The sequence below is a fragment of the Orycteropus afer genome, unplaced genomic scaffold, assembly GCF_000298275.1.
Source record: "Orycteropus afer afer isolate SDZICR_OR568_19922 unplaced genomic scaffold, OryAfe1.0 scaffold00160, whole genome shotgun sequence".
Classification (NCBI taxonomy): Eukaryota; Metazoa; Chordata; class Mammalia; order Tubulidentata; family Orycteropodidae; genus Orycteropus; species Orycteropus afer.
This window is the reverse complement of record NW_006921747.1, coordinates 2,804,615-2,816,402: the sequence shown is the minus strand read 5'-3', so window position 1 is coordinate 2,816,402 and position 11,788 is coordinate 2,804,615.

The following is an 11,788-nucleotide window of genomic DNA, read 5'->3' as shown; positions in this document are numbered from 1 at the left end:
AAAAAAAAAAAAAAAACCTGACATTCAGAGTTTAGAGATCAACTGAGTTGGTGATTTCCTAATATTCATTCACAGTTTCCTTTGGGTCTCAAGAATTTTAGCTTTGCTAAATGCCATGATAGAGAGACAAAATGCCTTAATATGGCAATAAATTCAATGATAGAAATTAATTTTTTGATTTTTTTCAAGTTTATCCATCAATATATGTTCTTTAAAATAATTTACACAAGAATTGCAGCAACTGACAAGGGACAAGGTTGTAGCCGCTTCTTGGCCATAGCCAGGTACCCAGAGGGAGTGAGTATTGGACCTGTGGCCTCACGACCATGGTTGTAGGGGATATCAAGCTCAAATGGCATAACATACTACACAAAAACATTGCTCCACATCCTACTTTGGTGAGCAGCACTGGGATCTTAAAAGCTTTCAAGCAGCCATCTAGATGCAACAATGGACTTCTCCTCATCCAGAGCAAAAAGAATGAAGAAGACCAAAGATGCATGGAAAGAATTAGTCCAAGGGACTGGTACACCATGTGATCCTCAGCCTATGTAACTATGAGACCAGAAGAACTTGATGGTGCCTGGCAACCACTGTCAACCATTCAGAGGGAATCTATGTAGGAGATCCTAGATAGAGTGGGAGAACAATGTGGAACAAAATTCAAAATCAAAAACAAAAAGAAGGGGCCAGGTTTGTTGGTCTGATAGAGCCTGATGGAACCCCTGAGACTATGGCCCCTAGCTGCCCTTCAGGTCTGGAATTGAACTCACTCCTGTACCTTCCAGCCAAACAAAACACAGGCATATCAGCTGAACATTTATAATATGTAGATATACTCCTTGGAGAGATCACTCATGGGGGAATAGAAGGGCTCTGTATGCATGGGAGACAGGTTGGGGCAGAAGTGCATGGAAGGGAAGGACACAGGAAAGAGGTAACTATGGGGAGGAAGTGGGAAGCGAGCTGTTGCATTGTGGGAAATTGCAGTCAGTGTCAGGAGACAAAATATTTTGAGCTACTGTATGGAAAATGAATTTGCTCTGTAAACTTTCACTGAAATCACAGTAAAACTTTAAAGAACAGAACAAAACAAAAAAGAATTACAGTAACTGCCATCTTTGAGAGCTTGCTGTGCTCCTTGCATTGTTCTACACTCTGCATACAACTTCTTTCTTTTGTCCCAGCAACACTGTGAGATAGCTATTCTTCCAGTTTCGCATACTGATGCTCAGAAAGGTGACATAAATTATGTAATTCATGCAAATAGCAGATGTCGTCAGAACCAGGTTTTAAACACAGGGTGTTTGCCTACGTATTAAACTTTCACTTTGTACCTAGTTGTTGTTGTTGAATGCTGTGGAATTGATTTCAACTCTTAGTCACAGTAAGAGTAGAGCTTACCTATAGGGTATTCTTGACTGTAATCTTTACAGGAGCAGATCACCAGTTCTTTCTCTGCACCTGAATGCTTAACTATGTGCACCACCAGGGCTCCCTCTGGTATCTAGAGTGTGGCTGATTCAGCCTCAGTAAAGGAGAGCTGCTGTTGGCTTGTTGAAATAAACTAGAGGGCAAGCAAAGAGTGGTCCCCACAGGGGAGGAGATAATCAGGTGGAATTTCAGCTTGTGGTAGGTTCCAAATCATATCTGGGGTTGGGATTGGATGGCTGAATGAATCATCCTACTATAGGAGGTTTGCAAGGAACACATCTGGCTATGATCCTTCCCAAGGATTGTAGAGATTATGAAGGTGCTCTGCCCAGGAAAAGTGTGAGACGGTTGGAAGTGTTAAATCTCCTCTCCTTCTGGTGATAGGCTGTGCACCTGCAGGGCTACAGCTACCTTGGGGAAAGGCATATTTTCTACTTTGTACAAAGGACCTTATATTAGTATCCTCTAGTAGCCATAACAAGGTATCACAAACTGGATGGCTTTAAACAACAGAAATTTGCTTTCTTACAGTGGAAGCTAGAGTCTAAAATCAAGATATTGGGAGGACTGTATTCTCTCTGAAGTCTCCAGAGGAAAATGCTCCCTTTCCTCTTTCTAGCTTCTGGGAGTTCCTGGCAATCTTTGGCTTTCCTTGGGTTATAGATGGATCACTGCGGTCTCTGACTTCACCCTCACATGACATCCTTCCCTGTGTGTCTCCTCTTCTTTCACAAGGAAACCAGTCATATTGGGTTAGGACCCACTCTCTTCTAGTATGACCTCATGTTAACTCCTAGCATCTTCAAAGACTCTATATCTAAACAAGGTCACATTTAAAGGTTTCAGGAGATAGGACTTCACCATTTCTTTTTGGGACATAATTTAACACTTCACAATACTCTGTGGGCCAGCAGCAGCTCTGGATTAGCTCATTTCACATCTGTGTCAGCCAGTGCTCCTTCAGCTTCATGCAAAAAGCAGCACAAAGAACCCCCACTCACAAGGAAAGTAAAGTATGAGAGTGCAGGAGGAAACACAGACCCATTCCTTAGCAAGTAGAGTTCAAAGGAAGGGCACAATAAAACAAAATATTTAGGAAATAAGAATCAAAGGCAATTAGGTTTCTTCAAGGGCTAAAAACTTACCAAATGAATATTGATCTACTCTTTGAAAAGACCATGAAAAAACTGAAGGGAAAATGGCCCCTTACGGTGGAAACATGCTTAGATATCCACTGAGTAGCCATCAGCATAAGAGAAACTGTAAATATTAATGAAGTGACAAGGCAAGCATTTTAAAAGGAGCTTTTTTCTCTGAGTATCTTTTGTAGAGGGAGAAAAAAAAATCCCTTTAAACTTTAAAGGAATGTATTTTCTCTACTGTATATTGGAGTTTCATGAAACGCTGCCGCCTGCCAGATAGTCTACAATAGACTTTCTGTTCTTTTGGAGAAAGCATTTGTGAATCTGTAAAGGTGGGTCAGACCTCAGGGCTTATGAATTTATAATAGAGAAACAGGATACAGAAACAGGCAGACCAAGACAAGAAGAAGATGAGTTAGGATTACCTTATTTTGTGATTGATGGAATTATTGGGAAAAAATGGATAAGTAGTGAGGTGGTTGAGCTATGGTTTGGGGGAACCCCATTAAATATAAAGCATGGAGTTATGAGTGAAGAAATGATTGAAAGAAAAATGTGAATTCATGTTTTGGCTTTTAATGCTTGTTAAAAAATAATCTTCACACAAGTGATGTTTGGTCCTTTAAAATCATTTCTTAGATAATTAGCTAAGTAAGTCCTTATTTCAATGTGAAATATTTCTTATAGCCTTATTTAATAGTTCTTATTTCTGTGTGTCAAAGACTTCACATTGCTTTGTTCTACAATTGACGCCAATGGAAGCAGCACTCAGGACATCAGAGGACATATAGCACTGAACAATTCAGATGCAAAGGACCTCTTTCAAGTGCTGAGGAGCAAAGATGTCTCCTTGAGGACTAAGGTGTGCCTGGCATAAGCCGTGATATTTTCAATCGCTTCATGTGCGTGTGAGAGCTGGACAATAAATAAGGAAGATAGAAGAAGAATTGATGCTTTTGAATTGTGGTGCTGGCAAAGAATGCTGAAAGTACAGTGGACTGCTAAAAGAACCAACAAATCTGTCCTGCAGGAAGTGCAGCTGGAATGCTCCTTGGAAGAGAGAATGACCAGACTCCAACTCACCTACTTTGGTCATGTTATCAAAAGGGACCATTCCCTGGAGAAGGATGTCATGCTTGGTAAGCTGGAAGATTGATGAAGGAGGGGAAGGCCCTCAATGAGATGGATTGACACAGTGGCTGCAGCTATGGGATCAAGTATAACAATGATTGCGGAGCTGGCGCAGGACCGGGTGGTGTTTCGTTCTGCTGTGCATAGGGTCGCTATGAATCGGAGATGACTTGATGGCATCTAACATCAACAAGTCTTAATTTCTGTCCAGAGGGGGGAGATACATATTGTATCATTAGCATATTTACAATAGTGAAATGCATAGTAAAAATCTACTATCCAATTACTTTGTACTTTAACTGGACTTCTGGCAGTAATGAATGATGAGGTATGAGGTGACAGTAATACTGTTGTGATGGTTAAGGTTATGTGTCAACTGGGCCATGATTCTCATAGTTTGGCAGTTACATAGTTATGTAATTTGACAGTTATGTAGTGATGTAGTCATCTTCCATTTTGTGGTCTGGTATGGTCATCCTCCAATTTTATATAACACCAATTTTCACATAAATAGTTGGTCTTTGGAACCTAGCCATATTGATAAGTGAGGAGTGGAGATATCTACCTACCTACCTACCTATCTATCTATCTATATATATAGAGTGAGAGAGAGAGATAGAGCACGCGAGCGAGTGAGCAAGATATTTCTATTTATGTGTGTGTGTGTGTGTGTGTATGTATATATATATATATATATATATATATATATCTGTCTATGTGTATATATATAAACCAAACAGAACCAAGCTCACTGCCCTCAAGTTGATTCAACTCATAGCAACCCCTCCTTGGGGTTCCGAGGTGATACCTTTACGGAAGTAGATTGCCCACTCTTCATTCCAAGGAGTGACCGGTGGGTTTGAACCACCAGCCTTCTGGTTAGCAGTCATATGCCTTAGGCCCTACACCACCAGAGCTCTCATGTATATATATACATATATATAAAACCAAACTCATTATCATCAAGTCAGTTCCTACTAATAGCAATCATCATTGGGTTTCCAAGGCTGTAAATCTTTATGGGAGCAGACTGCATCTTTCTTCCATGGAACAAGCAGCTGGTGGGTTTGAAACACTGTCCTTTTGGTTGGCAGTCAAATGCCTTAACTACTACATAAACAGAGTGTATAAAATATATATATTTTGAAAAAAATATATATATCTTGGCTTCTTATGCTTGCTTTCACATTAAATGTGTTTAGCTATAAGATAGGCCACAAATCAGCTTGAGATAATGTGTAATTTCCTTATATTCATGGAGTGAATATAACTTCTAAGTTTGGAGCTTTAAGTTCTTCATCTGTTAAAATGACAATAATAATATAATAGTATATTTCTGCTTCCTTTTTGGGATTGTTGTGAGATCAGATAACATCATAAACTCATAAAATTTTAGAACTGAAAGACCTTTTTGATCTTTAGATCGAAGTTTTCTGTTGTAAAGTATTATGCACTTATATTTCTCTTCATCCCTATAACATGTCGATGCTTTTACATATCAGCAAGCCAAAATAATACATGATAAGTGATTTTATACTCTGAACTCACTAGGCCATCCAGAAATCTACCCCCTGTTCTGAATTCTGTACTTTGGGCCTTACCTGAAAGAGTGGTTCTCTTGCAAAACTTTTCTTTGTGAGATATTTGTATTTTATACCATAAGCCCTGAGGGGAGAATTAAATACTTCCTGCAAAGAATGTTGAATAAAGGTTTTAATATAAAAATATTTATTGTGAAAATTCACATACCACAAAATCCACTTGCATAAAAAGTGTACCATTCAGTAGTTTATGGTATATTTACGGAACTAAGAAACCATCACTACAACTAAAATCACTTTTAGAATGTTTTCATCATCCTCAAAAGAAATTTCATAACCTTTAGCAGCAATTTCCTCTCTTCCCCTGCCTCAGCCCTTGGCAATCACTAATCTATTTTATATGTAGATTTGCCTATATATTTCATATATGTAGAATAATACATTAAGTAGTCTGTTTTGACTATTTAACTCAGCATCATGTTTTCAGAATCCCTTCATGATTTAACATGTACCAGCACTTCTCCTTTTCCTGATCAAATAATACTCCATACTCCATTTGTATGGATATACTACATTGTATCCATCTATTTATCTGTGATGGACCTTTCAGATGTTTCCACTTTTTTTTCTTTTGACTATTATGTACAATACTGTTATAAACAAAATTTTTGTATAGAACATGTGTTTTCATTTCTCTTAGGTGTGTATCTAGGAGTGGCATTGCTAGGTCATATGGTAATTTTAGTAATCCTGGTGGGCCAATGGTTAAGTGCTTAACTGCTGACTAGGAGGTCAGTGCTTTGAACCCACTAGCCACTCTGTGGGACAAAGATGTGGGAGTCTGCTTCCATAATGATTTACAGCCTTGAAAACCTCATGAGGCAGTTTTATTCCTCCCTGTAGTGTTGCTGGGAGCTCTGGTGGTGTAGTACCTAAGGCATTTGACTGCTAAGCAAAGGCTGGCTGTTGAAACCCACCAGCCATTCCTTGGAAGAAAGATTGGGCAATCTACTTCCATAGAGATACCATCTCAGAAACCCAAGGAGGGATCACTATAATTCGGAACCGACTCGAGGGCAGTGATTTTTTTTTTTTTTTTCGGTTTATAGGGTTGCTGTGAGTCAGAATCAACACAATGACAAGTTTTTGGTTATGGTAATTTCCTATTTAACGTTTTGAGGAACTGCCATACTGTTTTCCAAAGTGCTTGTGCCATTTTACATTCCCTCTGTTGTTGTTGTTGTTATGTGCCGTCGAGTCGGACCCAACTCATAGCGACCTCTCCTTGGGTTTCTGAGGCAGTATCACTACAGAAGTAGATTGCCCCATCTTCCTTCCAAGGAGTAGCTGGTGGTTTTGAACCTCCAGCCTTCTGGTTAGCAGTCAAGTGGTCTTAGCTGATATTCAGAACTACCTTCTTCCACCACCCATTCTGTATTTCCCTTGCCCTCAGCAAGCACCTCAGCTGGACATGGTTCTTCGCCTGGTAGGGTGACCCAAACCTTCATTCCTGAAGGGTCTGGGCCATTAGCAGTCATATCAGAATTGGGTTGCTGTAATTTTCCATTGACAGTAATTACAGGGCATGTTAGTACTAAGAGACGTCCTAAAGAATCTCCTGTATTCCAGACACATTCTTCTTTACCTCCATTATGTAATATCAATCCAATTTCCCCTTGGTAATCAGGATCTTATCACACCAGGTAGTATAATAATACCTTTCTTTGTCTGTTGATCCAGAAGCATGAGGAAACCAGAATGGCCAGGTGGCATTCTTAATTTCCAGTTTAATGCAATCAGTATTGTGTCTTCAGGTGGGAGTGTTCCTCCATTTGGGACTAAGATCTCCAGACCTGCAGAGCGTAGGATGGCAGGGACAGGAAGCAAAAATTTTTTGAGTGGATATTATTACTAGAGGTAATAGTGAGTGGTACCACTCCTGTTTCCACACCTTGTTTCCTGAACCCATGAATCCTAGCTATTGGACAAACAGAACCATAAACTGGATGCTGGTTTAGAGCATATACAGCCTCCTGAAGAACATCGCCACAACCCTTCAAGGTATTGCCACCTAGCTGGCCCCATAATTATGTTTTCAGTAGGCCATTCCTTGTTCTGTCAAGCCAACTGCTTCAGGATAATGGGGAACATGGTAAGACCAGGGAATTCCATGAGCATAGGCCCATTGCCACACTTCATTTGCTGTGAAGTGAGTCCCTTGATCTGAAGCCATGCTGTGTAGGATACCATGACGGTGGATAAGGCATTCTGTAAGTCCATGGATGATAGTTTTGGCAGAAACATTGCGTGCAGGGAAGGCAAATCCATATCCAGAATAAGTATCTATTCCAGTAAGAACAAAACGGTGTCCTTTCCATGATGGAAGTGGTCCTGTATAGTCAACCTGCCACCACGTTGCTGGCTGATCACCCCAAGGAGTGGTTCCATATCACAGACTCAGTGTTGGCCTCTGCTGCTGGAAAAATGGGCACTCAGCAGTGGCAGTAGCCACATCAGCCTTGGTAAGTGGGAGTCCATGTTGCTGAGCCCATGCATAACCTCTATCCCTGGCCACTTTGTTCATGAGCCCAATGAGCAATGACAGGAGTAGCTGGGGAAAAAGGATGTCTGGTTTCCACTGAACGTGTCATCCTATCCATCTGATTGTTGAAGTCTTCTTCTGCCAAGGTCACCTTTTGATGGACATTCACATGAGACACAGATATCTTTACTCCTTTGGCCCATTCAGAGAGATCTGTCCTCATACCTCTTCCCCATACATCCTTCTCACCAATTTTCCAATCATGCTCCTCCCAGGTCCCAGACCATCCAGCCAAGCCATTAGCCACAGAAGAGGCAGTATGAAGGACTAGCTAGCTGTGTATTTTTATTTTTATTAAGGTATCAGTGGTTTTCCCAGAATCTTCCTTAGAAGAGATTTCTACTTAACTTATTAGCTGCAATTGTGTCTAATGCTCACATGACTCTACAGGGAAAAAATAAGGGAAACAGACTATATATGGATTTAATATTTGTACTTTGTACTAAGATATTATATATTGAAATATAAGCCACTTGAGACCTTTATTAGGATAGTAGTTCTCTTTTTGAAGGCTTTATTGAGGTATAATTGACCTACAATAAAATGCATATGTTTAAAATGCATAATTTAATGTTTTTGCATATATATGTACACTCATGAAACCACAATCAAGATAATAAGCAGTTCCATCATCTCCTAAAGTTCTTCAAGCTCATGCTCCTTTGAAATCCTTTCCTCCCTCTTCCCACCCCTCACATTTCATAGACAGCTACTGTTCTGCTTTCTTGATTATAGATTATTCTATATTATCTAGAATTTTATGTAAATGGATCATAAATATGTGCTGTCTTTTGTAGGGCTTCTTTCACTCACAGTAATTACTTTCAGCTTCACCCTGTTGTTTTGTGTATCAGTAATTTGTTCCTTTTTATTTCTGTTTACTGTTCAATTATATGGATAGTTGCAATTTGTTTAACCGTTTACCATTTGATGGATATTTGGGTGGTTTTTAGGTTTTGGCATTACAAATAAAACTGTTAAGTACATTAGGATACAACATATGCTTTTGTTTCTCTTGGGGCAATATTTTAGAGTGAATGGCTAAGTCACATGGTTGTTGTTGTTGTTGTTGTTATTTGCCGTTGAGTCAGCCCCGACTCACATGGTAGAGACATATTTAAAAATTTTAGGCAATAATTATACATTTATATTAAGTTGCAAAAATAGTCAGATGGAGGTACTGAGTACTCTTTATTTCCCCCAATGTTTACATCTTACATAACTATAGTACAATATTAGAAACAGGAAATTAACATTTGTAAAATGTGTACCTAAAGTTTATGCCATTACAACAACAACAACAAAGATTCATGTAGTCACTACTGTAATCAAGATATACAACCCTCCCCACTAAAGAAAAAAAAAAAACAACTCAATCAAGTTATAGAACTATTTTTTTTACTACAAAGATGTCCCTCAGGGTATCTCTTTGTTGTCACACCCACACCCCTCTCTATTACCATCCCTAATCTCTGCAATCCCAAATCTGTATAATGTCTTTGAGATCTGTCTAAGATGTTACATGTAGCAGTAATTATTCCTTTTTCATGCTGAAAATTTTAAGTGTACCATAGTATGTTTCAGTAGTTATTCACCAATTAAAGGACATTTTGATTGTTTCCAATTTAGGACTATTACAAATAAAGCTGCTATGAACCTTCATGTACAGGTTTTTATGTGGACATACATTTTCATTTCTCTAAGATAAATGCTCAAGAGTGCAGTAACAGGGTTTTGGCTGCTAACCAAAAGGCCCGTGGTTTGAATCCACCAGCCACTTTGTGAAAGAAAGATGAGGCAGTCTGCTTCCATAAAGATTTGCAGCCTTGGAAACCCAATGGGGGTCATTATTAATTGGAATAGCTCAATGGCAATGAGTTTCTGGTTTTTTTTTTGTATGTTTAGTTAGCTGTTTTCTAGAATAGCCATACAATTTCACATTCCCACCGGTAATGCCTGAGAGATCCAGTTTCTTTACATCTTCACCATGAGAAGATGCTCAGTGTCTTTAGTTATTGAGGAAATGTAAATTGAAACAACAATGTGATACTACTGCATCCCTAAATGTGCTAAGCTTAAATTAAAAACAAACAAAACACTTGAAAATATCAAGCTTTATAAAGTATACAGAGCAACTGGAATTCTCTCTATTACTGGTGTGAATGCAAAATGGAACAGCTTCTTTGGAAAAACACTTATTGATGTTATAGTTTTATTGTTTATCTCTGGTGTTTTTATGTTTTTGCTTCATTGATTTCTGCTCTTTTTTATTTATTTACTTCATTCTGCTAGCTTAGAGTTTTATTTACTTCTCTTCTTCTTCTTCTTTTTTTTTTCTTATTCCCCCACGGAAGTGGGGGTCAGCAATTTGAAACCTTTCTTCTTTTTCTTATTTTTAAATATAAGTATTTAGTGCTATCAACTTCCCTCTCAGTTTTGCTTTGAATACATCCTATACACTTTTATATATGTTGTGTTTTGTTTTTTATTTTCATCCAGTTCAAAATAATTATTTGTTTATTTTCTGGTTTCTTCTTTAAAACAATTATGTTTAGAAATACATTATCTACTTTCCAAATATTTGAGGCATTTTCAGCTATCTTCCTATTATAAATTTAGCATTTCATTTCACATTGATTAGAGAATAACCTTTATATGAGTTGAATTCCTTTAAACTTGAGACTTTTGAATGGCCTAATATGTAGTCTATCTTCGTGAACATCTTGTGTGCACTTGGGAAGAATACGTATTCTGTTACTGTTGGGTGGAATGTTTTGTAAATGTCAATTAGGGCAAATTCATTGGTGGAGTTCTTTGTGCCTTCTATATTATTACTAGTTGTCTGTCTACTTGTTCTATCAATAATTGAGAGGGGACAGTTGAACTCTCCTGATATAACTGTGGATTAAATGGTGATATTCTTAAGATACGGATAGTGTTCAGTTACTCATTGCCTCATAATGCTAATTGTTTGGAATGCAAAAACGAATAAGGAAAACATGGTCCCTGCAGTCATGGAACATACATACAGCACAGAGTACATCATTTTAGAATATCTTTTATGCGCCCTTTCTTCTCTTTCCATGGGTCCTCTCATACATGGTCTAGCTACATATTATACCCATGTTTCTGTAAATACTGCTTTACTATTCCTTCCCATCTCTAAGCTATTCTGGCTAAAAAACCAAACCAAAACAAACTCACTTTGTCAAGTCAGATGGCTCATCAGGGATGATGATGTTGTTGTTGTTAAGTGCTATTGATTCATTTCTAATTCATAGCGACCCTATGCACAGCAGAATGAAACACCTCCCTGTCCTGAGCCAGCTCCACGATTCCTGCTACACTTGAGCCCATCACTGCCGCCACCTTGTCAATCCACCTCGTTGAGGATCTTTCCCTCTTTCGTCGAACCTCCACCTTACCAAGCATGACATCCTTCTCCAGGGAATGGTCCCTACTGACAACATGACCAAAGTATGTAAGAAGTCTGACCATTCTCACCTCCAAGGAACATTCTGGCTGCACTTCCTCCAGGACAGACCTGTTAGTTCTTTTAGCAGTTCATGGTACTTTGAGCATAATTCGCCAACACCACAGCTCAAAAGTATCAACTCTTCTTCGGTCCTCCGTATTCATTGTCCAGCTTTCACATGCATATGAAGCGATTGAAAATATACCATGGCTTGTGTCAGGCACACCTTAGTCCTCAAGGAGACATCTTTGCTCCTCAGCACTTGAAAGGGGTCCTTTGCAGCCAGTTTGCCCAGTGCTATACATCATCTGATGTCCTGACTGCTGCTTCCATTGGCGTTGATTGTAGAACTAAGCAATGTGAAATCTTTGACAATTTCAATCTTTTCTCCATTTATTGTAATGCTGCTTATAGATCCAGTTGTGAGGATTTTTGTTTTCTTTATATTGAGATGTAATCCTTA